Source organism: Falco biarmicus, chromosome 1 (assembly GCF_023638135.1).
Source record: "Falco biarmicus isolate bFalBia1 chromosome 1, bFalBia1.pri, whole genome shotgun sequence".
In the NCBI taxonomy this organism is placed as follows: domain Eukaryota; kingdom Metazoa; phylum Chordata; class Aves; order Falconiformes; family Falconidae; genus Falco; species Falco biarmicus.
This window is the reverse complement of record NC_079288.1, coordinates 11,631,787-11,659,003: the sequence shown is the minus strand read 5'-3', so window position 1 is coordinate 11,659,003 and position 27,217 is coordinate 11,631,787. Positions and strand designations below refer to the sequence as shown.

Here is a 27,217-nt window from a genome sequence, read left to right as displayed (position 1 = left end):
ATCCAAGAGCACAATGACACTGAAGAAGTAGTGGGTGTCCGTGACCACTTTTAGTGTCCTTTGATGTCCATCTTGTGGATCAGCTTGGGTTGGGCAAAGCAGCACGAAGGCCTGAACCCCTTGGTGTGTGTTGAAGGCGTTGTTAGAAGGGGCTCTGCTGCTGACTAGCAGCAGACTGAAGAGGCTGAGCTTCTGCTGATACCCAATTAGCTGATTATCCCAAAGGGAATTGGAAATGAAGGTTATCTTTCAACTTGTGATGAGCTTCCAAATAAATATTCAACACGCATTTAATAAGACAGTTTTATGCATTATTTAAGTATCAATTGATGGGTAGAAGACGAAACACTACACTGCTGATGCTGAGGTCTGAAAGGCAAGGACAGAAATCTGGTGAATGAGTCATTAAAGGAGATTGGTATCACTCATTTTACTGGATTATTATTTACACAGTAATCATGAAAATAATTTTAGCAAGACTTTGTTTCTGCATTTTGGTTGTTTGGGGACATATTGTTTTTAAACCACGAGATGAGCAAGGGTACAAAACAAATGGAAAGGTGAGGGAAAAAGGGATGTCCAGGCAGAGGTGGTCCAGCCTCCAGCTCAGGGCAAGACGAGCTCTTCTGGGGCCAGGGCGTAACATCGTCCCTTGGGGTTTATGCCTGGTTCAGAGAGAGTAACTGTTTCATGTCAGGGGCTTTGGCTTTTTCCTGGAAATTGGAGGGTTTGATTCTCCTCTTGCTTCTGGCGTATGTCAGGATGGACTTTGGGGACAAAACCCCTCTCGGAGCAGTGAATCTGCTGCTGAAGGACAGTCCAGCTCCTTGCGCGCAGTGGGAATTTTTAAGGGAAGTCTTGACTGTTGCCTCATTTGGACTGTTGCTGTGGTTGATCTCGCAGGGTACAGAACAATAACGTGCCCTATTCACGTGGGAAAACTGTGGGGATGGGGGCTCTGGTATGCACTGCCCCAGGGACTGCTCCATGTCAGGCATATCTAACATATCTGACAGTGATGCCCATTTTCGACCTGTACTCTCCGCTCCCCCCCCCCCCCAATATTTTTGCCCATGCAGTTGGTGATGCTCCTGAAACCTTGATGATGTCCTTTAATGTGGTCCTGCCCTTGAGAGAAACAAAGGACTTGGACCAACACACCATGGTTTCAGCAACATGGGAATGTCATTGAAACTCTTCTCCTGTGGGATACTTGAGAGCAGGATCAGCCTTGCAGTCCTGGGAGGCACCACTTGGCTAATTAAATAAACTGGTGACCTCTAAGACAGGAGTGAAAACAGGAATGAAATGAGGAGAGTGGGTTTTCTCCCCAGTGCGTCTCTGCCTCTCCAGTACTTCATTTTTCAGCTGCCCAGCGGGGCTGAGCTCCTCCTGGCAGCTCAGGATAGGCTCTGTTTTCCCTAACACCCCGTGGTATTCCAAATATTATTCTATGCATTTCTTTTTCTTTCTTTTTTTTTTTCTTTTTTTTTTTTTTTTTTAAAAAAAAAGGTGCTAAAAGAAAAGGTGCTAAAATAAAAACAGAGGGTCTGTCCTGATTTGTTGTACTTCCTTTTTCAGCTCTTGCTGTTAACAAATTTATTAATCTAGTTGGGATTATTTGTCTTTCCTCTTACAAAATGTTTTTCCCTCCAAAGGAAAAACTGCCAACGTATTATTAAAGGGAGGTCAGGTCCCAGTGCCCTCTTCCTTGTTGATTCTGTGTTGGGAGAGAAAACTTAAAGGGTGAGTTTTTTAAAAGGACGCTGTTGAAAAATAAGAACTTGACTTCAATTTGCCTTTAATTTTCCACTTTTCCCTCCCTTTTTCACTCAGTGCAACATGACCTATTTTCTGTATAAATGTGGTTTCCCAGCCTAATATACCTGGTACTGAGTATTTGCATTTTCATTACTTTTAAGAAAGATTGTATCTCCATTTTAATTGAAGAATCACCTGTTTTATTTGGAATATAAATAATTTTCAAATATTTTCACTGAGTTTTATGGAGATTTGTTTTAAAGCCTTTATTTTGCATCTGGTATTTTGATGCCTCCTTTAATTTGGTGCACATATAGCTATATTTCTTAATATCTTTAAATGATCTCAAGCATATCAAAAAGGTAGATTTTTCAAAACAGCTCAGAACTAGAAGTCTGAATAATTGCTTGGTTTTTTTTTTTACTTTTGGTTGTTAAAAATGTTTCTTAATTTCTTTCTGATCACACTAAGAAGAAGATTATTCAGCAAAAAAAATAGAATACCTTAAATGTTTAGTTTGATTCATCTTGCTTCAGCTGCATGCTCTGAAACCATTTAAATCCCTCTTTAAAAATTAAATGCTGATGATTTTTTGAAACAAATGTACTTAGGAAGGAAAACATTTCAAAACGTCTTCAAAATGCTAAGTAGAAACATTTTGTCTTTTCCCAAATATACCCATTTTTTCTCCCTTAAAGAAGTTATGGCCTCTTTCTTACTGTGTAGTAGTTACCATGGGATGTTTCCCATCCCCAGTTACTCTAGGCTCCCTAAAAATATCAGCAAAGAGGTGCCCGTGGAAGGTCATTCAACCCTAAGAGGTGCCCGTGGAAGGTCATTCAACCCTTCTGCCTGCCTCTGATAATAAGGATAACTCCCTAAATTATTAAATTATGTTCTTTCATATATTTAAGGTCATAGGGGATGAACCTGGGCTGGTAGCTGTGGCACAGCGTATATTGTGAAGGGCTTGAACAGGCTCACGTGCAGGTTTAGGGGGTAAATGTATCGCGTTACCCAGCCGAGGCGCTGGGAGATAGTGGGGTTCATAAGTGAAAGGCATTAACATCACGAACAATATGTAGATTAGTTGATATTAACAACCACATTCATTTAGATGAAGCTGATGAGCCAGCAGAGGAGGTTCCTCCACAGAGAGAGCCTCATACCAGTGACCTTGGGTGGAGGCAGGAGAGGTCATACTGTGAAATATGGTAATGCTGTTAAGGGCTCTTGATGCTTTTAAGGTGATGCAGGTGTGTATTAATACCAGTGCTTGATTAAAGTCTAAGCAGGTTCATTTCATCCTCTTAACGAGAGCCGTTTTGCTATTTCTGCTGGATACCCTGAAACACCACGTAGTGTTTTGTCTGATGCGGGCGGTTCAGGAGTGGGTGAGCTGATTCCTGTAGGAAGTATTTAGAGATTCGGGTAGTCTAAGGAACGATGGAAAATATTTAAACACAAGGTGTCGTATTTTTATCACGGGATCTTTGTGTAAGTGTCTGTAAAATGCGAGTTTGCTGCTTATTTTGGAAGAAGGGCTAAACAGTGTTTTTATTATCTCCGAGCATGCTAAGCTGACTCAGTGTAATGTAATTAATGAGGCCATCTTCCGTGAAAGGACAGTGGTAAGAGCTATTGCTAATTACTTCACAGGCATTGGAGAAATGTTGCTGAAACAGGGGTTCTCAGTGCCCAGATAGGAAGATGTTGACTCTTTGCAAGTTGCTAGCGGCAGCGTTGGGCACTTTTGGTTATTGCTGCAGCCGTGGTGCTGCTGCCGCTGCTGCCGCCTGCCCGGAGCATGGCCCCGGGCACCCCACTGGCTCCAGCAGCGGGCGTTTGCTCACACCTACATCACCCCTCTCCACTGCTGGTATTTTCTTCGGTCGTGTGGGACCTGTGAGCACAGCCTGGGCCATCTGAGGACACCCTGAGCACCAGCTGGTGCTCCTGAGTGAGGATGCACTTGGTGGACAGTTTTGTTCCCTGCAGAATGAGGCTGGGCGGCCAGCGCGGGTTACCTGACCCAGAAAGTGCTGAGATGTGATACAGGGTGTTGAACACCCTGATACAGAGATCAGTGCTGGCTTCCCGCTGTGTCAAACACAGGAGAAAATACTGCTGTTTTATAAACTTTCCCCAACTTCCCCATAATTGAACGTACGAGTAGAGTGGCCTGGAAGAGACTCTTTATTATTCCCTCGTCCATTTGTTCAGAGATACAGACTTAGGAGTGCAGGAAACATCTAAAGCCTTATCTAGTCTGACCTGCTGAATAGCAGACTATAAAATTTTGTCCATTAACCTCACCACTGAGCCCATTAACTCATTTCTGGCTAAAACATCTCTTCCACTCTGAGTCTGAAAAGACCATGTGGTGGGTAATCCACCATTTCCCTTAACGGTTTCTTTTAATGGCTAGACTGTCTCTCCATTTAAAGCAGTAATTATCCTGCTGCTGTCATGTGTCTGATCCGTGGTTCACTGCCGTTCGCAGTCTGCGCACGTGAAGGTCGGGACTAGGCTGGAAGGTTGCTCCTGGTTGGGAGGGAGATGGTTTGGGTGGAGGGGATGGTGTGTAGGCAGCCTGGTGTAAGGGTCAGCTCTCGGGAGGCTGACCGTATCTTAGCGCTGGGGTTTGTCGGTGGCTCGGTGTGGGCTCAGAATCAGTGCTGCCGTCCCAGGGGGATTGCAGGGGGGTCGGCAGAGCTGGCTGAGGTCCCGGGGGAATCGCTGGAGCTCTGCAGAGGATGGCTGATGGCTGCTTCAGCTGTGCATGGTGTCCGGTTCCTGCTGGGTCACCTTGGTTGAACTAGAAACTACCGTCCTGCCCCATGCCTTGCCTGGCTGCGGCGCTTTTCTGTCTCTGTTATCACAAGCCCTAAATTCACTCACAAAATCATTCAACTCCTTGTTTATCTACTTCCTTGGGCTCCATAAAAACAGCTGCTGCTGAGACAGCAAAGCACACTTTGGGAGACCACCAGCATCAAGCCCCTTCGGTGTTGGGATGTGCTTTTTGCAGAGCACCCGTGAGTCAGCGGATAGATTTGCCTTTCTCTGGACTGAACAAATACGGTGAGGCACAACCTGCGCCACGCTGCTGGGGCTGCCTGAGCAAACGAGCAGCAGCCTGCTGGCTCCAGCTAGGTGGACAATATTTCACTGGGGAAAAACTGTGGGTGAATATTGTGACAGGCAGCCTGGCAGCTGGAGATTGCCTCCCGAACAGCTTTGGATTGACCGTCTCTGTTTGCAGAGTGCATTTTTTCAGAGCTTGTCATTTTTAAGGGCATTGATTTTAATGTGTTTTCTTTGGATGATGATTTGACAGCGGAGGAATCGGCTCTAGGAACCAATGGCATTCTTTGGACTTTCACCTCAGCATGCCTGGACTGGAAGCTCTGGCTGTCAGTGGTACCCAGAGAGAGTTTTGTTGATGAAAACCATTCCTTGGACCCCTCCCATACAAGTGCCAAAAGAATGAGCCGTTTGTTTGGGGAATTGTCATCTTGCCCATGGACAGGTGCCATTTTGAGTGAAACCATCTCAAACAGCACACATAGCTCTCATGGGTGTTGCACAGCACCATGGTGAAGAACAGACTTTGAAGTTCACTAACTGAGCAGAGGTTGCCAGATATTCGTGAGCTGATGGATAATTGACACCAGGAAATGTTTGCAACTGGCTGCTCATGAAAGCCTTTGAGGAACTCCGGAGCCTGTGATTTCCTTCCTTCCGACACACCCGATTTCTAGCAGGTCAGGGTTTGCATCTGGGGTGATTTCAGTGGGTGATGCTCATTGGCAAAGCCCAAAGTTTATGACCCTACAAATGGCATGATGGCTTTTGTTCTCTTGGATATGAGTTGGAGGATACCTCAGCTGTAATGGGGTGAGCCAAGGTCTGGAACGAGAGACAGGCTTAAACAGCTCAGTCTGTCTGGCTTGCCAAAAAGCAAGTTTGGAGGCAATGTGATCGTGGTAGATAATTCCCTGTGCCAGTAGAAGATTTCTGATGTGTAATAAGATATAAGAAGGTCCAGTGGATGGATGTTGAAGTTAGGTTGGAAATGAGACAACTGTGGAGCAACATGGTAATTACCTATTGTAGCCACTGACCAAGGCAAGGGGGAAATTCATTCTAGCTTGGATGCTTCACCTTGAACCTGGATATCTTCCTGGAAGGGATGCTCCAGTTCAGCTGTGTGTGAGCTGGATAACATTACATACTGATGGGAAAAACAAACTGAAAAATGGTGTCCTGGATCTTTTCACACACTGGGCAGCTTTCCCTTGTGTTACTGAGCTTACTGCAGAAACAGTTATTTCACCATCGAAAGGCAGTAGCTGCTCTGGGCTCTGCACCTTTTTAAAGTTACTTTAATGGCAGTGCTGAGGGCTGGGTCTCCACTCCTTACATGGAGAGAGCTGGTTACCTGTTGCAAGGACACTTTTTGATGATATTTGGTGATAAAAGTAGATGCATTCAGCTCCTCTCCAACATGTTAGGGGATAGGTGTGGGAAATGCAGATGTGGTGTGGCTGGCCAACTAGGAAATCACAAAGTAAAGAAAGAGTGATAATGCTAAACAGAAAAATTGCCTTTCCTGCCCGCCCCCCCCGGAAAACAAAATCATATTGGGATAACTGAACTGTTTCATTTAACCCCCTATTTTGCTTCATTTTGGGGTTATTTCTGACTTGTGTGTTCAACCATTTTTCTTTAAAACATGGTTGGCTTTTAGACAAGCAAACAAAAATGTCACTTTAAAACAAAACAGTGAAAAGTCTGATTCTGAAAACTGGCAGAATGATCCGGTTGTCAGCTCTGTGCCAGGTATCACCTTCTCTCTCTCCCAGCTGTCTTTGTGCTGAAGTCTGCTGATGATTGCTGGTGCAGACCTCAGCGCAGCCGAGGCACCCATGCTCCCAAGCGAGCTGATACCATGTTGTATATCGCCCACTTTCCAAGGCTGTAGCGAAACTTCAGGAGTGTGGGCGCTGCTGTGTGGTGAGGCAGGTGCCATCAATGCATCCAACAGTTGCATGAACGCTTTCTCAGTGGGAGCAAGTGTTGGGTTTGTGTGGCAGGACTGTCCGCAGTCCCCCTTGCAGCTGTATGAAGCAGCAGAGCTGCACACCCAGGACCAAAAGCCATTTCTATATGGCGTATGTAGCATTTTTTTCTCCTGAAAGGCTTAGCTATGATAAAGCAAGGTGGAACGGGACATAAATCACAATCAAATAGTTATGGTATGATGCTGTGCTTTTCCTCTTTCTCTTTGTTTTCTCTCAGTTCATCAGTTTTATAGCTGCGGCTTGGAACGGCTCTGTGCCTGATTCTTGTTAAAAGTTGCAGATATCTGTTAATGTTGGGCAGCTGCTGTGGCTGTCGTAGTGTTTCGGGGCTGCAGGTCAGTGTAAAGGGATTTGGATAGCGTAGTTCCATCTGAGGGGCTGTCTTATTAATTCTGGTATATTGGATGACTCCTGGAAGCAGTTTTCCTGGGCTATCACAAGGGTTTGTAATAAATCCTAATGAGGCACCCCTGCTATGATAAATCATTCATTTCTCTAGTGGGATCATGGCTTATGGTCCCTAGAGAAAAGGAGAGGAACCACAAACCCTGTGTCAAGCCTGTGTCAGTGGTTACCTAGCTGTTTACTATCCAGCTAGAAAACATTGCAGCAGTCACCCCAAATCCCCAGGACGCTGTCTGCTGTTTGTAAAAAGTCAGCCTTTTTTTCACAAGGCAAACAACTGCTCTTGGACAAGGTGCTTTGTTTTAACCCAAGGGATTCATCCCTCTCCCTGCCTCTCATGTTAGAAAGGATCCAGGAGGGATTTACAGCTAAGTCAAGAGGGAAGGTGACAGAGCCAGAAGTAAAGCCCACCTGAGCAAACACTCCTGTGGCTGCTTTGGCTTTGTTGGCTTCTAACAGCTGTCGCTGGGCGCTGGTGCAGTTGGGGTGAGACTTGGAAAACACAATACGAGGCAGCAGCTGTCCCCTTGTGCATCTCAAAAACTGAGCTAAAGTTGAGGACCAGAGCTGACTGGTGTGTCCCAGTGGTGTGTGACACATCAGGCCAGCCCTGAACCTTCACCACCACCCCCTTCCCCTTCCTTTCCATGTTACATGTTGTTCTGGGTATTTTCTTACCCCATTTTTACTGTCAGCAGTAAGCAGACACATCCCAATGTGGGGAGTTTTCTAGGCGAGGAGGTAGAGGAAGCATGAGGCAAATGGGCTTGGAGAGATCTCTGGGAGCTGAGAGAGGTGTAAATTAACATCATTGCTAATTTGCCTTTCTCTCAACAGAGATGCTAAAATTAATAGGTGTTGGTCAGTGATACGATGGAAGACAGATCCTGTCAGAAACATGTCCATGCGGGCTGGTTGGCTAAGACACTTACAGGGTAATTTTTAATTCATTAGTGCATGACCTCTTGATTAAAACATTTACATGGTTTGTAAGTGAAAAAGGTCTTAAAGGATCAGATCTAAAACCTGTTGAAGTGTAGTTAGGTCTTTAATTCACTGCAGTAGGCTCTGAATCAAGCCATGAAGTAACTGTTAATGTGGAACCCTCTAAATGGAGGGTGTAAGTGCTGTAGTGGTAAAATACAGGTTCGACCGAGGTGATGGGGTGATAAATCCCCAAGGAGAAGAGGTTAGGTTACAGTGACCTGCATTGCTTAGTTAAATGGATTCAAGCCAGCAAAATCGTGTTAATCCAGGCAATTATTTTTTTGTAATCTCGTGAGTTAAACTTGTAGGATGGCAAAGATTCATCCCATTAAACGTGAGGACTTAGCTGTGGCATCTCAGGTGGAGTGTCATCACCCTCAACAGCGCAAAGGGAAGGAGGAATGACCAGGGGATGATCTGGATTTTAGTGATCTCACTGCTTTGGTAGCAGCCTTTCCTCTCTGGATGAAGGCAGAGCTGAGGGAGGTGCCTGTTGCTTGGTGGGGACAGCTTGGATCTGCAGCTTGCAGGGACTGAAGTTGGAAAGAACCTGAGAAATATTGTGGACATCCCTGTTAGTAGGAATTCTGGTGAACTGCTGTGATTAAAAGGGCCGAGGTACCCTTGGATTGCTTTGGGTGATTGTTTTAAGAGGAAATCTGATGAATTTAGGGAAGGGATTGTATGACAAAGCAACAGAATTCCTAAGTCTTGAAAAGCATACCTAATCTGTTGGTATCTCCAATGGGTTTGAAAAGAGATCAGATCACTCTTTATTTGTACCATATTTCTATAAATAGTGTTCCCTGGCTTCTTCTATTCATCTTTGAGATCAAGGAGGAATGGCGGGGGGTAAATCAGCTCCTATGAGACCTTCTGGTGGCATCACATTCTCTTTGGTGCCCGGCTGCTGCACTAAGTCCCCAGGCCTGGGGCCAAGAGGGGATTTTCCATTCAGGCTCATTTGGCAAGGGCTGCAGGGGGCTGCTTGGTAGTTATGGCATTTTTTTCATACTTTTTTTTTTTGTTGTTTCATCATGTTTGTTTTGCCTGCCTAAATTACAAGACCTGCTTCCTATGTTCCCCTAAGAGCCATATTTAACGAATTCCCTGCTAAGGCCCTCCGTGTGTTTCCTCGGTCTGAGGAGGGGCCCTCAGGGACGGGAGCTTCTGCCTCACCATTTCTGCCAGACTTCATGTGAGAGATAGGAAAAGAGATGTAAGGGGGTGACGGTAAATAAGGTTTATTTATTTATATCCCCTAGTTTGAAGGGGAAATGGAGTGCAGGCCTAGGGAGAGACAGACACAGCTCATACTGCTGGAATGCAATTGCTGATGGACCGGTTAAATTTAAAAGGCCCAGGCCCAGATGTTTAAGAACTTCAGCGTGGCTTGAAACTGGCATAGCAATAAAAGGTCTCTTGTTTGAAAAAAACAAAAACTTCTTTGAGGTTAAAAAAGAGCCCTTTACAGTGAGCTGTACCATCTGATGTTGAAATCCATGGGTCCTGGGCATGGAGATCCAGTGATGCAGCTGTGTAGTGCCACTGTCCTTCATGGGTGACAGTTCTCCTTCACCTTGCCACTGTCCCCATCCAGCACCAAGAGGGATGTGAATCCTCTGTGGCTGGTTGAGCACAGCTGTGCTGTTGTGGCCGTAGCACAGTATCTGGCAGGGCACAGAAGGTGCTGAAGGGGTAGCTATGGCTCCCACAGAGAGGAGAAGGGATGTAGCTAGTGGACTGGAGCGGAAGCCACTGTGTTTATCAAAAGGTCTGGCACCCCCTAACTCCTAGGAACTGCGTGACATTAAGTACAGGAGAGCCATCCCATTTATGTCCCTTGCCCATCATTAGGTCCAAACCAGGCCCAAACCCAACTAACAAACTGAAATTGTTAATGTGGAAGACTGAAAGCATGAAAAATTGCCGTGAGATGCCAGCTGAGAGTTGGGGCTTCTTTTTGGCGCCTTTAGGTGAAAATGTCCTAACAGCCCTGGGAATGTGGTAACACCTCCCAGTGCTGTTTCATATCCGTTTTATTTTTGGAGGTGAGCAAGCTGAAGCGATTGCAGTAGCGCACTGAAAGCGAAGGACAAAGGCACAGACAAGTATTGCTGTTTCCTATGGAATAATTCTCCACAAATGGTCCCTTCGGTGCTGGGGGTGGGGGAGCTCCTTTGGTGACACAGTAGAACTGTAAGGTCAGGCTCAGGATCTGGTTGCAGATAAACGAGACCACGACAGAAGATGGCAGAGCCCATCAGACCTGCCGGCTTGTGTTTGCCATGGAGCGACTGCCTGCCTGGCAGAGCTGCTTCTGCCGCCAGCAAGCTCCGCCGTGGGTTCCCAGCCTGGCCGCCGTGAGCGGCAGCGTTCCCGTCGTCTGTTGGGGACGGCACTTTGCCCCCGCACTTTCTAATGTGCAGCTGGATCTTTCCCAGTGATCCCATTAAGGCTCTACAGGGAATGGCGGGGAAATTATGTTAAGAAGATAATGATAGGGTAGCCCAGATAAAAAGGCAGGTCAAGAACAATTTGAAGAGTTGGGGAATGACTTCAGGCAGCTGAAGAGGTGTCATAAGGTCTCTATTCTCTCCAAGACATTCTCTCACCGCCTCGGATGAAACTTTAGCCGCAGCTCAGCGCATGCTCTTCTGGTTTTCAGTATTTCCCTGGCACAGAAAACTCTCCTTGCTGTATGTATACCAGGTACTGGCAGGGCTGGAGTTAGCTGAGAACAGTTGGATTACAGGATTTAGAGACAGATGGGACCTTTTTCATTATATTTTTTTTTATGATTAGCTCACAACATAACATGTGAGGCAGTCACGTATTTCATATTCACACAACAAATTATGCATCTAGTATGAAATAGCTCTCGTTTCCTTCTCTGAAATAGAGTATGAATTTCCATCTGGAATATATAATGTGGTTTCCATATGTACAAACAGAGACTTGTTACAAGTATCAAAGCAGAAAGAGCGTTTTGGATGATAATGTGCTGTGGAAGTGCCTAACCTGTGAATGCATGAAAGCTTCAGTTGATTCACAAATCCTAAGACAGAGACAAGCTCAAGGGTGGCTTTTAAGCCCAGTAGGATCCAGGAACCCTGTGCCTCCTGGTGAAGGATATGGAATTTAAGACACTCAGTGCTGGAGTGGGCTGTAACGCCTCAAGTCCACTCTGCCCAGAGATGATGAGCAAGAGGTCAAACCTGCTTTTAGATCTACAAAACGCTTTGTTTCTCAGTTTCCAGAGCTCAGCTTAGGTGGGTGCGGAGTGCCTGCTTGTGCGTGGGTGGTAAGTGCGTCCTGGAGATGGGCTCAGGTTCGTGCCCTCGCTGTTAGCCTGGTGCATCGTTCCCGTGCTGGGGCCAGCCCAGTGCCCGTACCTGGGACAAGCTGCTGTGCCTGGTTGCTGTGCCCCTGCTTTGGGCACGTCTCCTGATGCTGGGTTGGCAGCGCTGCTGTTTGGTGTCGGGGGGGGGGGGGGGGCTGACCCTTGGCTGGGGGCCAGGCGCCCACCAAAGCGGCTCTGTCACTGCCCTCCCCAGCCGGGCAGGGGAGAGAAAATACAATGACAGGCTTGTGGGTCGAGATGAGCACAGGGGGATCGCTCAGCAGTTACCGTCACGAGCAAAACAGACTCAACCTGGGGAAAAAAATATTTATTGCCTGTCAAATCAGAGTAGCATGATGAGATATAAACTCAAAATTTAAAAACTCCTTTTCCCCACCCCTCCCTTCTTCCCAGGCTCAACTTCACTCCCAATTTCTCTCCCTCCTCCCGCTGAGTGGTGCAGGGGATGGGGATGGGGCTGCGGTCAGTCCATCACACATTTTCTCTGCCACTCCTTCCCCCTCACTGTCTTTCTCTGCTCCAGTGTGAGGTCCTGCCCAGGCTGCAGTTGGTCTGTTCCCCCGTGTACCTCTGTGGGCTGGGGGGCACAGCCCACCTCCCCCGGGGCTGCCCACGGGCTGCCGGGGAGTCTCGCTCCGGCGCCTGGAGCCCCCTGCCCTGCCCCGGGTGTCTGCAGGGCTGCTGCTCACACCTTCTCACTCCTCTCTCCCGCTGCAGTTTGTTGCGCAGATTTTTCTCCCCTTCTCAAATCTGTTACCCCGAGGCGCTGCCCCCGTGGCTGCTGGGCTCGGCCGTGGCCAGTGGCCGGTCCCTCTTGGAGCCACCTGGCCTGGGCTCCGCCGGGCACGGGGGAGGCTTCTGGCAGCTTCTCACAGAAGCCCCCCCTGTAGCCCCCTGCTACCAAAACCTTCCATGCAAACCCAATACACGTGTCTTCCAGTGAGACCGGTGCTAGTGCTATGCAGAGGTTATGGAGGGTTTTTACTTTTGTTGTCTCTAAGTCAGACAGTCTGGCACGGCTACAAGCCAAAGGTGCCCTGCCACCAGCTCAGCATCTTAGTTTCTGGTTAGTTTCCATTACACATAGAACATGTCACAGTTTTTTCCTTTTTTTTGTTTTAATTTATCATATCCTCAAAGCCTTCTTCTGAAGGATGAATGGATTATTTATTGTGCAGTGCAGTTTTGTGAGTATCTATGGAAATGGCATCTGGTCTCCAAATGGAGACCTTCTCCCCCCGCCTCCAGGTCCTTAAGAGAACATGACAGTAATTGAGCAATAATGAAATGTTTCAGGAGGAGTGTCAGAAGGTTCAGAGTGTTATGGAGGAGTTATAAATCTGGGCTGAATTTGGCTTGAGGAAGAAACCCCGTTATAAACTTATTAGCTGCTGACACTGTGCTTCTCTCACCTTGCATGAGATGTAAAGCTCACCTCAACACCACCACGCTGCCTTTCACTTGCACCTGACCCAAGGTGCTGCTGCCTCAGGCACCACTCTTTGCCTCCCAGGAGATCAGTAGCACAGGTCAAGCGCACATGCAATATGCTCTGGCCAGACCTCTACGTGTTGCTCCTACCAGGACAAACCTTCTTCCCATCAAGCTGGAGTCTGGGTTGCTAATTCCCGCAATAAGAACCTGGGCCAAACCTTTATGGGTGCAACCAGTACATCTCCCCTTCAAAGTAATTTGTCCCAACACAATGTTGAAGCCTTGGCTTCAGTTTTGTTCCAACTAACTTTTGCGTACCTAAATGGAGACTTTTACCCAGCTTCATAGTCCTCTGTTAATTATTCATGTCGTTTCTAATTTGTGTGTCTCAGCAAAGACTGCTCTTTTCCTTTTCTCATCAGAATGAGTGATGATTTTAGAAATAAATCTGGAATTTCAAATTTCAAGCTGGGAATCTTTTAGCACTGGAAAACTATTTCTGACATGTCAAATTCTACTCTTAGATTGGAATAAGTTGCCTCCAGCTTTCAACCTAAAATTTGGTGACTTAATCTAAGGAAAATTTACAGGTTGTTGCTGCAAATGGTGGTAGGAAGTTGGCACTTCCAAGTGGCAATTCATCTCACCTATTTCACATACCTCTTTTAGGGCTGGATGAAAATGCATGTTTCTGTGGCTGGCAGAGGTGTCTGGGTGGTGGGTTTGTGTTAGACGCCCCACTTTGAGGCTGCAAGGGTGGATTTCAGCTGAACAGATACGATGATTTACGGTGTAGACATCCATATCTGAGAAGACAGCAAGGTCTCTGTAACCCATGCAGAGAAATGGGTACTGGTAAGGTGTGATTTATCTGGGCTGTCTAGCTCAGATGGAGAGGGGCATGCCAATATCGAATACTGTTGCTTAAAAATTATTTCTGACATTGTCTAGGAGCATCATCAGCCAAGGTTTGTGTCTTGATTAATTTTTGACATCTACTGTGCAGTCATTTCTTGCTCTGTGTGATGTGCAGTGTGCAGCTAGTGGCGGACCCTAATCAGAGTATTTTTGTTAGTATGTAAAACGGCTGATAAAAGCCTATGTACTTGACAGCTTTGCAATCGATCAAACCCGTGGTTCTATAAAGGAATGACATCAGGTCTTCTTGACAATTGAAGGAAAATAATACGGTGCATTGTTTTCAAACTGGTATTTAGGTATCCTGCATTCAGCCGAAATAACTCAGAAACCTGTAAGGAATCTAAAAATATTGGTCCGACTGCAAAGTATTTTCTTCATCTGGCTTTATGCATCTTGTAAACTCTTGTTTCTACAATCAGTGGTTACAAAATACTGCTAAGTCTCTGTTGGAGAGAGTTGTGAAGGGACCGCACATTTAATTCGTAGTGGTTGCATATGTCTAAATAAATTCCTGCAGAAAGTGACATTTTTAAGGAGATGTCATGATAAAATTGCTCTGGAGGCAAAGTTAGGGTTTCCCAGTTTCACATTTAATTAACTTAGTCTGACTTTTATAGGGCTTTGTGTTATGCATTTCGTTCTTCAGTAAACAAATGGCAGAAAATTAAAGCAGAGCAACTGCCAATGAACAGTATATTTAATTGAAAAATAATGAGTTGCCATGGGGTGCCGTAGGGTTCTGCAAAGATAACGTTATTTATCTTGGAAAAGTGCCACTTGCATTTGTCAAAATGTGATACATAAAAGGAACAAAAGGGAAAAATATGACATTAGATGGGAGAGGGCTAAGGCCTTATTCCTCATTCTGAATTTGGGACTGGAGTTTGGTGGAGTGAAAAAGTGATTTCCTGCACCCGGTGGCAGCTCAGTACAATTTCCATCTGATGCATCACTAAGTGAAATGTTGTGTCAGAATGGGAAGTGACTGGAATTTGTAAGGTCCAGATGAGCAGGAAGGAAGATGAGCGTTGATATCACAGGGGGGAAGAAACACGTGAAATGATCTCGATTCTTTCATGGTGAAACAAAAGACTGGATCTGAACACTCTCTCTGGTTTTTCCATCTATTTCAAGGGAAAATAAGTGTCTGGAAAACAGAAGAGTGAGCCCTTGAATAAAGGGGCTGAATTAAAGCAGCAGCAAGTTGCCTTAGTCTTGGATTAAAAAGGTACATTTGTGTCACCAGGTTTGGTCCTCTCTGTGAAATACCTGAAACTCTATCTGAGTAACTCCCTGGGCAGCAGGCAGCAGGAACAAATGAAAGTCATTGACTGACAGTGAAGTGTTCATCGAGTTGACAGAGTAAGCAAAGTTACTCTGGATTTTCAACCGAGTAGTAGATCCAAAGCCCAGGGTGCCTGCCTGTGGGTGAGGATGATGTCCTGGGCATCCCAACCCTCCCTGCGAAGCCGTGGCCTGCAGATGAGACCTCTTCCCCCTGCACACATTTCTTTGGTTGCAAACGTATGAAATGCGATGTGTAGCAGCTCCTTTTTGCAACATCTGTTTTCCAAGCCCATCATTTCCCAGCAGCTCCCACTATGCAGCAAAACCCACCTTATTTACAACCTTCACATTTGGAGGGCTCAACAGAGCCCAAATTTGGCTGACATTTGCAAGGTTCCTGCTTTTCATTTCAACCCATTCTTGCTTTATTTTTAGCTGTTTTAAAATGACACATGTTTCCATCTTTTAGGTAATGAGATGCTTTCCGCTTAATTCAATCACTAGTTAATTTGATCCTCTATTTAATTTGTTCCAAACGTCTGGAAGCAAAGTTCTGTATCTTAAGTATATGTATATATTACATATATAGCTTCTGCCCTTTGCTCTGATCATTCTGCTTGCTCTAAACAAGCCTTATAATTCAATCTTAGGCTATTGAAACTTGCCATTTAATTAATAAGAAAAGCCAAAATCGAAGCAAGATAGAAGGAAAAGAAATGGTTTAAGGAATGAGTCGTGGTCATAAAAGATGGCTATGACTGAAAGTTGCATTATGGAGTACCTGCTAGTGGCTAATAACTCTGGTACGGGCCATCAAATCTGGGAAGGTGGTGGTGAATTGATGGGAGCAAAATCTTTTAGGAAAATGTTAAGAATAAATGTGAACAGCCCCTTGCGAGGAAGGAAATTCAAAGCTCATTGTGATATAACGGAACATAAAAGCAAAAATGTTGTCAGTCACCCCAAGGCTTTTGGAGCTTGGAAGTCAGATGGGGAGGGAGAAACGCTGCTGCAGCCGGTGCCAAACCTGTGTCATCTCCAGCGCTGTCAGAGCACCCACCGGCACTCCATAAAGCTTTCACTTCCATCCCCAACAGATCCCTGAAAAACCCTCACCCACCCGTTTTAATCAAACACTCACCTCGGCGCTCAACCTCTGCGCTGACCTTTCTGGCTTTAGTGTCAACAGGTTGGCCCATCTAAGTGTCACACCCGGCTGGTATTTGGGGAGTGGAGCCGCTTTTGGCTCACAGAGCCCTGTGTGTGTATGTGTGTGTGTGTGTGCGCGTGCACCCGCGTGTGTGTGTGCAGAAGGGGTGCACACTGCCCAGCTCTTCGGCTGCGGTGGCCACGAGACGAGCAGATTCATGTAGCTCTTGTCAGTACATTGCTCTTGTAATCATCTAACAGGGTTTGCAAAAGCGAGGGTGAGCAGATGTGATGGGTATCTGGGGCTTTTCAGCCTTTGGGCCATGAGGATTGTGGGCACAGGGTGGATTTTCACATGTTCTGGTGGGAGCAGCATAGCTGTGGGACAGCAGAAGTCCTTGTCAATGATCCTCCGTGTTATTCTTCCAGGAAGTTGCCAAAAATCTCCCTGTGCAACTCAACTTACCTTCACAGCGCTTTGCTTGCTGGAAACACCTGGTATGTGCCTGGGTGTGAGCGTGGCTTGTGTGTCCCACATCTGAGCAGTCACAAGTGTCGGGACGCCCCTGCAAGGTGCCAGTTTCCAGCACACCAGGGGACGGAGGAGGTGATGCCCACACAAGACACATGGCGCCTTGGCAGGGCACCCAGCCTTTGCTGATTTTTCATGGAGAAGTGAAGGTAAATGAAAGCCAGATCAGAGGCCGCGCTGCTTGCCCAGCATGTGTGCCCTCTCCCTCTCGCTGCCCTAAAAGCCCTGTGTGAGGCTGGAGAGGCACAGAGGTTGTGTGAGGTCTGCTGGGGGGTTTAGGGCTGGAAGAGACCCGTGGGTATGGCTGTGGCAGGGCTCCTCCTGCAGATGCTGCTACTGCCGGCAACAAAGGTTTCCCATAAGCAGCTTTGGGTGGCTTCCCCCTGTCCTGTGGGTGGCCATCCCGTGGCAGGGGAGCACCTGCTGCGGTTGGGGAGCGTGGAGCCATGGGATGGTTGCAGGGATGATTGCAGCGCCAGGACGGGAGAGGGAACTGAACGTTGCGAGCAACTGGGAGGCAAACCACCCAAAAGCCAAGGGAAGAAGTGGGGAGGTAGCAAAACCACAGATCTGTTTAGCGAGCAGTGACACAGTGTTGGCCGGGTTTCAGTTCCCCACGAGATGGAGACAGCACCGCTGGTTTCAGTTACTTTCCAACTGTGGTGCAGGAACAATTTGTCTTAATAAATTGCAAGGAATAATGCAATAGGACAGAGCTCTCAAGTGGGTGTGAGGGTTTTGATGTGAACCATGGGATGAATGTTAACAAACAGATCATGTTGTTATTGCTTGCTCTTGGTTCGTGACCTGGGCTCCATGGCCCTTCGTGGCCTCTGTGCCCCAAACTATAAGCTGATGCTGTCTGATCTCCATGGACCAGTTTCTTTGATGGTGTCTGTGGTTTATGTGATGGGGATTCATTGCTGTGCTGCAGTGTGGAGGTAAGCTGGTCCCTCCATCCCACCAAGAAGGCATCCAGGGAAGCATGTTGTTAGCATGAGCATTGGCACAGTGAAACTGCTAACAGAGGGGAGAGGCTTTTTTCCTCCTTCACAGAAATAAAAGCATCATTTATACAGCTTTCAGCTCTGCTGGTGCTTTTCTGCAGCAAAATGCTTCAGCCTTCCTCCTGTGCCGCTTACCTATGGACTGGGTCAATAGCTTCAGGACATCCTAGGGAGTGCAGTCTCAAGAGCCCAGACATCATACCTGCCTCTGCCACTGCTCTCTTCCGTGGCCTTGGTCATGTTCACCGATGTGATGTGGGCTGTCTTTTGGTGTGCCATGCACGGCACAGGAAAGCTGTTCCTGGCAATTGTAACGCAGCTGGCAGGAGACTGGGCTTTGCTGAATGTTTTGCGTGCACTCTAATGTAGCTAGTAACTGGAGAAGCATGAGGCACAGGATCAATGTCAAAGATTGCCAACAGCAAAGGGAAATGTGCTGAGAAATGTATGTGAATGCCAGTACTTTGGGGCCTTTATTTAAAACAGTGGCCGGTCGCAGTAACAGGCCATCTTGCTCTCATTCTGGCCTCTTTTAATCGCAGTTTCAGGATTTTTATTATTTTTTTTTAAATTTTTTTAAAAAACATACGCCATGTTCCCAAGTAGTGCAAATGAGCTGCCTCTCTTCTGAGCTGCTCTGCTGTTGCTGTCGTGTACTTCAGGAGACTGGACAGCCCGCTATGGTCTGGGGACTCATCCTGCAGCCACCATCACTCTGTGGGGCTCTGCACTGTAAATGCAATAGGTGGAAGAAGAGATCATTCGTGATTCTTCGTGAACATGAAGAGCCGCTCTCTGTTCATTTCTCCTGCCTTGCAGACCTGTCTCATCTGCTTTCACCTGCATCTCAATCTCCCTCCTCTTCCTAGCCCGATGGAGAGCAAACGGTGAAATAGAAAAAGCAGTGCTAATGATCACAGCCCCACTACTATTTTATTTCCAATTGGCAGCTCATGCAAGCAGCCCTATTTTCTGTTCTAATAGGAAACTTTATGATGTACCAAATTACCCTGTAATAGCCTGCGCTGGGTTGCCTCCTGAAAGGTAAACGATTTTGATTTTTTTATGATCGGTTATTATGACTTTTTTGCCTATTCCATAAAAAAGAGGGAGATTGCATTAAAGAGACCCTAAGGTTGCAAACTGGAGCTGCTGGGAGCCAGGTGGTGCCGCAGGATTGCTGCAGGTGTAGGGCAGGGGACTGCACAGCTGCCCGGCAGTGGCTGGTGACCATGTCCCCTTCTCGCTGCTGGCCGTCACCTCCCGTGTCCCCTTCTCGCTGCTGGCCGTCATCTCCCGGGGGCTGGCACAGGCGTGCTGCAGCTGAGGGCTCTCCTGGATGCTGATGATGGGTGGAAGAAACTGCCTGGCAGCACACAGGGGAGGGTTCGGGGGCACGCAAAGCCCAGGATGCTCTGCATGTTGCGGAGTGCCATCTTCTGGCTTGCCACGAATTAACGGGGACTCCGCAGCTCCGCACCCACCGCAGGGAGCCCCGGGCAGCTGCTCCTGCTCCCTCCAGGCTGGTGTCCTGGCGAGGAGATTATCCAGAGAGGTTGGCAGCAGCAGGAGATGGGAGCACTTAATCCAGAGCTGCTCTCCCGTGCTAGTTAGGGAGTGCTCATTTCCTGGTAATGGCTTTGTTTTAATTAGGATAGCTGAGCCCTTGCGCATCCCAAGTTAGAAGTGATACAACCCTGTGAAGTCCCATTAGCATTTTCTGCTGCATTCTGCAGTGGAGAAGCAGCAGGGAGGTGTGGGATGTGATCCAGGGAGGGATTAGGCAGGAAAATTCCCACGGGCATTAATGGACATCCCTTTTATTTTAGCTGAAATCGGGCGCCTAAGTACCTTTCTGGTCCTGCATGAAGGTGACTGCAAAGACCACTCTCAGTGTCTGGTCGTATTTGTAAAGATCTGTGATTTGGGGTTTTTGTAGCTGGACCTGGCTGGTGAACCGGAGACAGAGAAGAACTGGAGCAGGAAAGGTGAAGTCCTACCTGGTAGCAATTTCTCCTGTCCCATGGTATGGTAAGGGCTGATTTTCCTCACCGAGGAATCGCTGTCCTGTATTGGTCTGTATCAGGTGCTTTTAATCACTGCCTGTAACAGTGATTAAAATTTCCATCAGTTGATGTCAGCTCTGATAAATGTGACTTCAAAATATGAAACCATTTATGTGAAAAAGATTTAAACTCGGTCCAGTGAATGCACTTTTCATTTTTTAAAAATTATTCATATTTTTCCTGTAACTAAAAATTGTTTGAAAAATCTGCTGGATCTATCACTAGTTAGCTCAACAGAAAAAGGAGATCTGTAATGGTGAAAAAACAGCAATGATTTTGTGAAAAATTATTATACACTTTCCACTGAAGTGCTTTCTGAAACCTGGGATTAAAAAGATTATAGAATTTTGCAATACCGTTTTACTTTCGGTTGAAAAAATGACATTTAAATATGTCTGGCTTTAGCATCAAAACCCATACTTAGAAGGGTGACCATCATTGCCGATTACTGTAGCTGTGTGGATAATAATGTGATTTCGATGATGCTTTTTGTTTTGCCTGGTAACACAGCTCCAGAGCAGGGCAGCCCCATTGGTGCCTGCTGCGCCGCTCACTCCCCCTCTTGTATACGCATCCGTGAGAGCGAGTGAGCTAGCTCAGAGACAGCTCTCCAATCATTTGAATAAAGGGGGATTTAATGGAGCTATATATGTATTTATAGTAACTTCTGTTGCTTGCCTGTTTTAATAGACTGTCACTACTATCTAACAGCAAATCACATTCCAGGTGTGCTTTGCGGCACAGATGCTAAATGGGCTGGGTACCCGTTTGTTTCCTGGGCGCAGCCTCCAGTGCCCTGGATGCTGGGACAGTCCCTGGGCTGAGCTATACTGGGGGTGGTGGTGGCCAGTGCATGGGTGCATGGTGGGTTGGAAATGGGACCCTGTGGGTTAGCTTGAGGGTCTCAGAGGTGACTAAGAACAGCCAGCATTGGTTCCCAAGGCTCCACAACTCTGCTTGGAAAGCTTTTGGGGTGGCCAGTTGGAAGGTGACAAGCTGCTTCTGCCCATCCATCTATCTAACTAATTCCAAAATAGCCCATGGAAACCAGTTCTCTCTGGAGAAGCCGAAGATCCATTTCAGCATGTCTGGTTTGAAGATCCCTGCCCCAGCTGCAGCCCCCAGCCCGCGTCTACCTGACTCACCACGGTGGTGCGGGCAGGCTGTTGCCCACGTGGGCATCCTCCTTCAGAGAGCGCTTTCCACGGAGCCCAGGCACGGTGCTGTCCTCCGGGGAAACCAGCAGGACTTCACAGCAGAAAGAAATAGAAAGCAGATCCTCGGGCTTTTAAAATTTAGTGCTGAGAGTGATGAAAGAAAGGGCAATAATTCTTTTAGATTCACTTACTGTCCAACTTTCAGAGACAAGATTACTCACCCTTTCCCTGCGGAGAGGGCAGAAATGAACATCAGGTGCTCTGACACAGTTTAGGCAATTACCCAACCCTGGTCTGGCTGTGTAACACCAGTGAGCGTTTTTTTGGCAGCTATAGTTATGCAGACCCTAAGACAGATCTCCTGGTAGGGAGCCGGAGTGGCAGAAAGTGGAGCGGGCTGGGAGCTGAGCCCTCTGTGTTCAGCAGTGACTTTGCCCACCTTTAACTCGTCTCTTCCCTTAGTTCTTTACACCTACCAACACCCTGCTTTGGTTTCTTTAAAAGCTGTCTGTTTATTATATGTGGGTGAAATCTGGTCATGCTGTACTGTTTATTAGTCCAAAACTGAGGTCAGGCAGGTTGGATTTCTTTCCCGAGTGCTTTTATAATATTTGTGTTAGCTGGGCAGCTAAGTGCTGTCAGATGTAGCGGCAATGGAGCTTGCTGCTGTTGAAATTTTTATGGTTTCATGCATTTTACAGCATCACCTGTCAGACTCCAGCAATCATGATGTCACCTGTAGTGGAATATATAAATTTGAACAGAGGAGGCTGGAGCTAGGGGACTTCTTCAGTAATCTGGGCTCCTTTCTCCCCTCCCTCTCTGGTGGAGAGGCTGGGAGGTCTTAAGGCACAGCGAAAGAAAAGGCGCAGACCTCTCCCCTCCCCTGGGCTTTGCCCCAGCCGTTCTGCATGATCTGGGCAAAATCGCTGCCTTCACTCCGGCTGTAGTTTCCATACTGCCTCTTTGTTTTGCTGGCTGTGTCTCTGGGGATATGGTCTCCTGTATTCATCCCGAGACATGGGAAAGGCTCGCTCGGCACAGGGAGTCTCCAATGGCTGCGCTGTAGTCTGGTACCCCACGTGTGTGGGATGGAGACGCCAGATCTGGCAGCAGAAGCGGGTGCCGTGGGGGCTGTCAGGGAAGGACGGGAGGAAGAGTGGCTTTGCCGGGCAAATGTTTAAGCATTTGTGAAGGGGGCAATGGGACAGGACTTGTTCTCCGTGAATAAGTGAGGACAGCACACCTGGGGTGCCCTCCGCCTGCTGCGCTGACGGTCTGTGGCCAGCGCTGCTCCTGCCCTCCTCCTCCTCCTGGGCACTATTAGGTCTCTGTCCAATTTTGGCATCATCGCAGTTTTGATTACAGTTTGCAACAGCCTTGGCGAAGGCCCTCGTGGGACACAGGGGCTCGTCGAGTGGGAGCTGGTTGAAGCCGAATGGAGGTTTGAGCTGTGGGCAGGACACGCTCCGCTCGTGGCATCACGCACCAGGATGGATGCAACTCTGTGTCACGTGTTCATGTCCTCAGACTGGCATGGTCCACGCGTTCCATCCAAAGAGGGGTTCAGAGATTAATGAAAAGATTCTACAAAAGGTCAAATAGCAGCTCTGATCGGTGGGTTTGACAGCAGGAGAATGATTGGGGTTTTTTTCCTGGTTCTCATTGGTTTGTGTAGTCTTTTCCCTGCAAACGCTACCTTAATTAAATATCAAATGAGCATTAAGATGATATTCCATGTGGCTTAACAATGCTAAATGAAGACATGTAGCCCTACTGCTGAGCTATAAACCCTCAGTAAAAAATGGCTTAAGAACATACTGATCGGGTTTTAAGAGCTCTGTAACTGATACGCATCTTATGGTATCGTTAGGCCTCGATAAATCTGTTTCTAATAATCGCTATTTACTGAGGTTTCGCAACTATGCCTGAGGTACGTATCTGTTACCTTGTGGTCCAGCCTCAATAAATGTGTTTTTAATAATCAATTGGTACTTCAATAATAAACAATAATTGCTTTATTAAATATGAATTTGAACATGTTCTGCATTTAAGTTGTACTGAAATCACATCTTTTTGCTTTTTTAACTCTCAAGGAGCTTTTACTGACCAGCTATTGGTAGTAGTGTGCACCAAACATTACTGTTCCTCATAGAGCATCACTGACTTTGCCTGATTTATGACTCGTGACAATATTTCAGTGCTTTGTTTCTACCTTAGCCTAAGCAGTCTATCAGTTGCTTCCAAGCAATCTTCCTGGGAGAAATGCAGCAGTCCCTCTTATGGATCATTAACTGGAAATGAACTTGGGACCTTCAGATGTAAACACACCGCCTTCTGCCATGCGACCTAGCAGACCAACACTTTTAGTTGTCAGTACAAGTAATAGTGGTATGGGACTCTAATCTTTTAGAGAAAAAGCAATAATTGAAGAGGAAAGTTGATATCTTCTAGTGCCATTGAGAAAGCGTTGTGTTTTTTCAGGGCCTGCATCTCAAGCCAAGTCTTCAGAGTCAGATGCTCCCATGGCACAGACATACGGACTCACCTGCCACGGACTGCCCTCCTCTGCCGCTGCCAGTGCTGTGGGTGCTCTGAAGCTGCATGGGTGGCCCTGCGCCCTGCTGGCCATGCTACGCTGCTTCCGACATTGCCGTGCTCGGCAGAGAGTGGGCTTTTGTCTTTGAAGTATGAGGAGGTTTGTCTCCTTCCCATCAGTGTCTAAAGCAGGTTTTCTTCCCAGGGCTGGTTCAGGATTCTGCTGAGCGTGATGGAGTGTGGCAACATATCCCTGGACTTCAGAGAGACCAGTCGTGGACAGGAGGTGAGGAACACAAGGAATATCCATGATTCACATCACTCTATCCAAATACTCAGTTGGTTCATGTTGTGTCTTTAATCTTTCTGATTTGAGATGCTTACAATCTAGTGTCCCATCTTGCTTGGAAATCTTCTGCGCTCCCAGGGCACAGCAGCCGATTGTTCCTGTACCTGCACGGGAGAGATGGTCACTGCTCATTCAGCAGCTTCCACTTGCATTTCGCTGGAGAAAAGCTTTGAATCCCAGTCCAGCCCCCACCTTCTCAAACGACCTTTCAGCGCTGGCTCAGGCCACACTCCTGTCCCCTACATGGGACCTTCCGCAGGGTGTGTAGCCACCCAGGGCCGTCAGTGGCTCGGAGGTGGGATGGGTAATTATCCCCCACTTTGCCACCCCACACAGCTCACCCCAGCGGGGCCAGCGGAGGAGGCGTGCTGCATCTGGTATACCCCCGCGGATGCCAAACCCCTTTAAGCAATGAGAACCGTATGTTTGCGTCTGCCTTCCTTGCGTATGTCGAATGTCACATCGGATTAAGGCACATCAAGCCATAACGGGTGCAGAGTTCGATGCCTTTAATTAGTCCAGTCAAAGGCAGGAATTCCCTTCTGCTGGGTGAGTCTGCTCCCATGACAAGAAGATTAGCGGCCTCAGCTTGTGATCGTCGAACTCAGAGTTTTCCACCCCACTTTAAGTCATTTGCAATTTTCTGTTCCTCATACTGGTAGTTTTGAGGGGCTGGTTTCATTCCAGGAGGGCAGGGGTCAAAGCATTTTGGGGAATGGCAGGGAGCCCTGTCCCCAGCATGTGTTTGGACAAGTCCGCTCCCTACTGGACCACCTCTGGGCTAGACATTTGTGTGTCTGTCTGGACCTAACAGGGAACCCAGGAGTGCACCAGGACCTCTCTGGGGAGTGCCATCAGCAGCAGTGCTGTCTGGTGGACATCAGCTGGCTCGTAGGGTTGAGAGGTGCAGTACTGAATGCACGGAGGGATAGCAATCCTCCTGTGTGGCAGCACGTGCCAACCATGCCCAGGAGGAGGCACATGTCCCTGTCCCTCAGCAGCTCTTAGGTGGCTGTGTTTGAGCAGACCCAGGTTGCTGTTTGTCCCTGCTCCTGATCAATCCTGTTCAACCACCTCTCTATCCTCAGAGTTACAAATGCCTGTGGGCAGTGCTAAGCTCCGGCATTGTGGGGCCAGGGACACGCCAGGAGCTACTCTGGGCTCCTACATCCACTGCTCTTGCCTGACAGCTAGTCCTGGCTGTGCTGAGCGCGGGTGAAGTCATGAATACCTATGATGTGATCTAAATGGTCTAAAATGTCCATTTCTAGGTTGTTATTGAAAATCCCCAACCTATTTGTCGTCCTAGTTTATTTTTTCTTATGAAAATTAGAGATATCTTATGCCATTACATATCACCCGATCACTGTAGTTAATATCAATAGAGGGGAAATATCTTAATTCCATATTTTGTCTCCTTTTTCTATCCTTTTGGTTTAAGCTAAGCTCTATAGGAGCTTGAGTTTATTCTTTGTCAGAGCTGTAGAAAGCCTTTTATGTCTGACTGCTTGTCCATTTTCTCAGCTGAGCACCATATTCCTCCCTTGACTCTTTGATATCCTGAGATTTTTCTCTTGCCACAACAAAACTATTAAACTTTTGACTTAAATGGATCGTTACTTTGGTAGCTTAATGCTTCTTTCTCTGAAAAAATGAGTCCTATGCTTGCAAGTAACTCTATAGTATCTCACAGCTCTGCATGGAAGGGGGTTAAAGGTCTGGTTAGCAAAGTGTATTCCTGACATCTGTAAATAAGAATAAGTTGTTTGGGAGTATAGTAAATACCATGGAAACGTGAGAACTAGAGATGCTTGGATTATTGTTGGGTTAACTGCAGCAAACAGGTGCCTGGGTATAATTCTGTATCAGAGAGAAAATGATCACTTGACAGAGCAGAAGTCTTAAAATTTAAGAAATTCTTGGAGTTTTGGGACCAGGTTCTCAGCTCTTAGATGCCTAAATCACTAAGACCAATAAGATCTTTCTCAAAACCGTGCAGGTGAGGTAAACATGGGCTGCAACTTTTAGCGAGGTTGCAGGAAGCAAAATGCCAGGGTTGGTTCTGCCCAGTGCCAAATGACACTTCACGCTGCTGTTTCTGGAGATGCTCATTTTGGTTATGTTCGGGTAGTTCATAACCCAAATGCCAGGTTCTCAAGCTGGGGGTTCTCACGTGCCCCTGGGGCCCTGTAGCCAGGGGCAGGAGGGGATATGAACACAGCCGTGACTGATGCTTCCTGCCTGCGAAGGCGGCTCCGTCTGCAATAGTCAGGATCCAAGATTTAAGGTCAGGCAGGATGAATCAGTTTTGGAGGCTGGCAGGTTTCCAAGTCACCCCTATCCTGGATATTACCCCTCATAAAGACCACTGTGGTATGCTGGGTCCTTCAGTTGGAACAGTATTTTCCTTGCAAATTACTCCGTGGTGCACCTGGGATGCAGTGATTTATGAGACAGATTTGCATGAAGGATACACGCTGCATATATAAGGGGAAATGGTACATGGGCTGTGAGCTGGAAGGGGCTGCGCTGGCCGTGGAGGAGAGGAGTGAGGCGGTGAAATCCTGCTCGAACTATCCGGCTGTCACCAATGGGCCCCATGTTTAGTCAGGTGCAGCCCAGCTCGTGTGCATAACCCTCCTGTTATCTTACCTTAAATAAAACTTTATTGGGATGTGTCAGAAAAAAAAGACCTTGGCTCAGACACCATGAAAGGGAAGTTTATTTAAGTAATTACCAATGAGGCAGTGGGTGCTTCCTGAGAATTAACGACTGGTGGGTTTGATGGCTTTTGCACGATTGTCAGAAAAAGCCCCAAGCTGACGGCCTGGTGGCCCGTAGGAGAATGGGGTGTGAGAGGTGGGTGACACTTGCTCTGGTGACTCTTGGGAGAGCGGCTCCGCAGAGCAGAGCGGAGGTTCTTGCACAGCCTCGGGGGAATTCCTTGGCTCATTTAATTGCAGTGACTTTGAGCTGGCTTCCCGAAAGTCTTTGGAAAGCTCAGCTTTAATATCCTCTGCCCTGGTCAGAGGGAGGTAGCCTTGTTCTCCCCCAGCCCCTGAACTCCAGGGGACCCCCGCTGGTTTACTGAAGCAGAGGATTTGGCTTGGTTGTCCTGAGGCTGATCTTGTTTGGTTTCCACAGCTCATTGCTGCTTCTCTTGCATTCTTGTA

The 27,217-nt window shown here is 47.3% G+C and overlaps 1 long non-coding RNA gene across 6 annotated transcripts in view; it reads left to right on the top strand.

The window, feature by feature from the left end:
* LOC130148603 (uncharacterized) overlaps positions 1 to 27,217 on the top strand; it is a 198,401-nt gene that overhangs the window by 129,264 nt on the left and 41,920 nt on the right. For 3 of the 6 annotated variants that reach the window (XR_008821588.1, XR_008821593.1, XR_008821590.1), the window contains 2 exons: positions 16,825 to 23,548; positions 23,642 to 23,981. This is a non-coding gene — a long non-coding RNA (uncharacterized LOC130148603). The remainder of the gene's footprint in view (positions 1 to 16,824; positions 23,549 to 23,641; positions 23,982 to 27,217) is intronic. The other 3 variants (XR_008821591.1, XR_008821592.1, XR_008821589.1) reach the window with 3 other exon arrangements.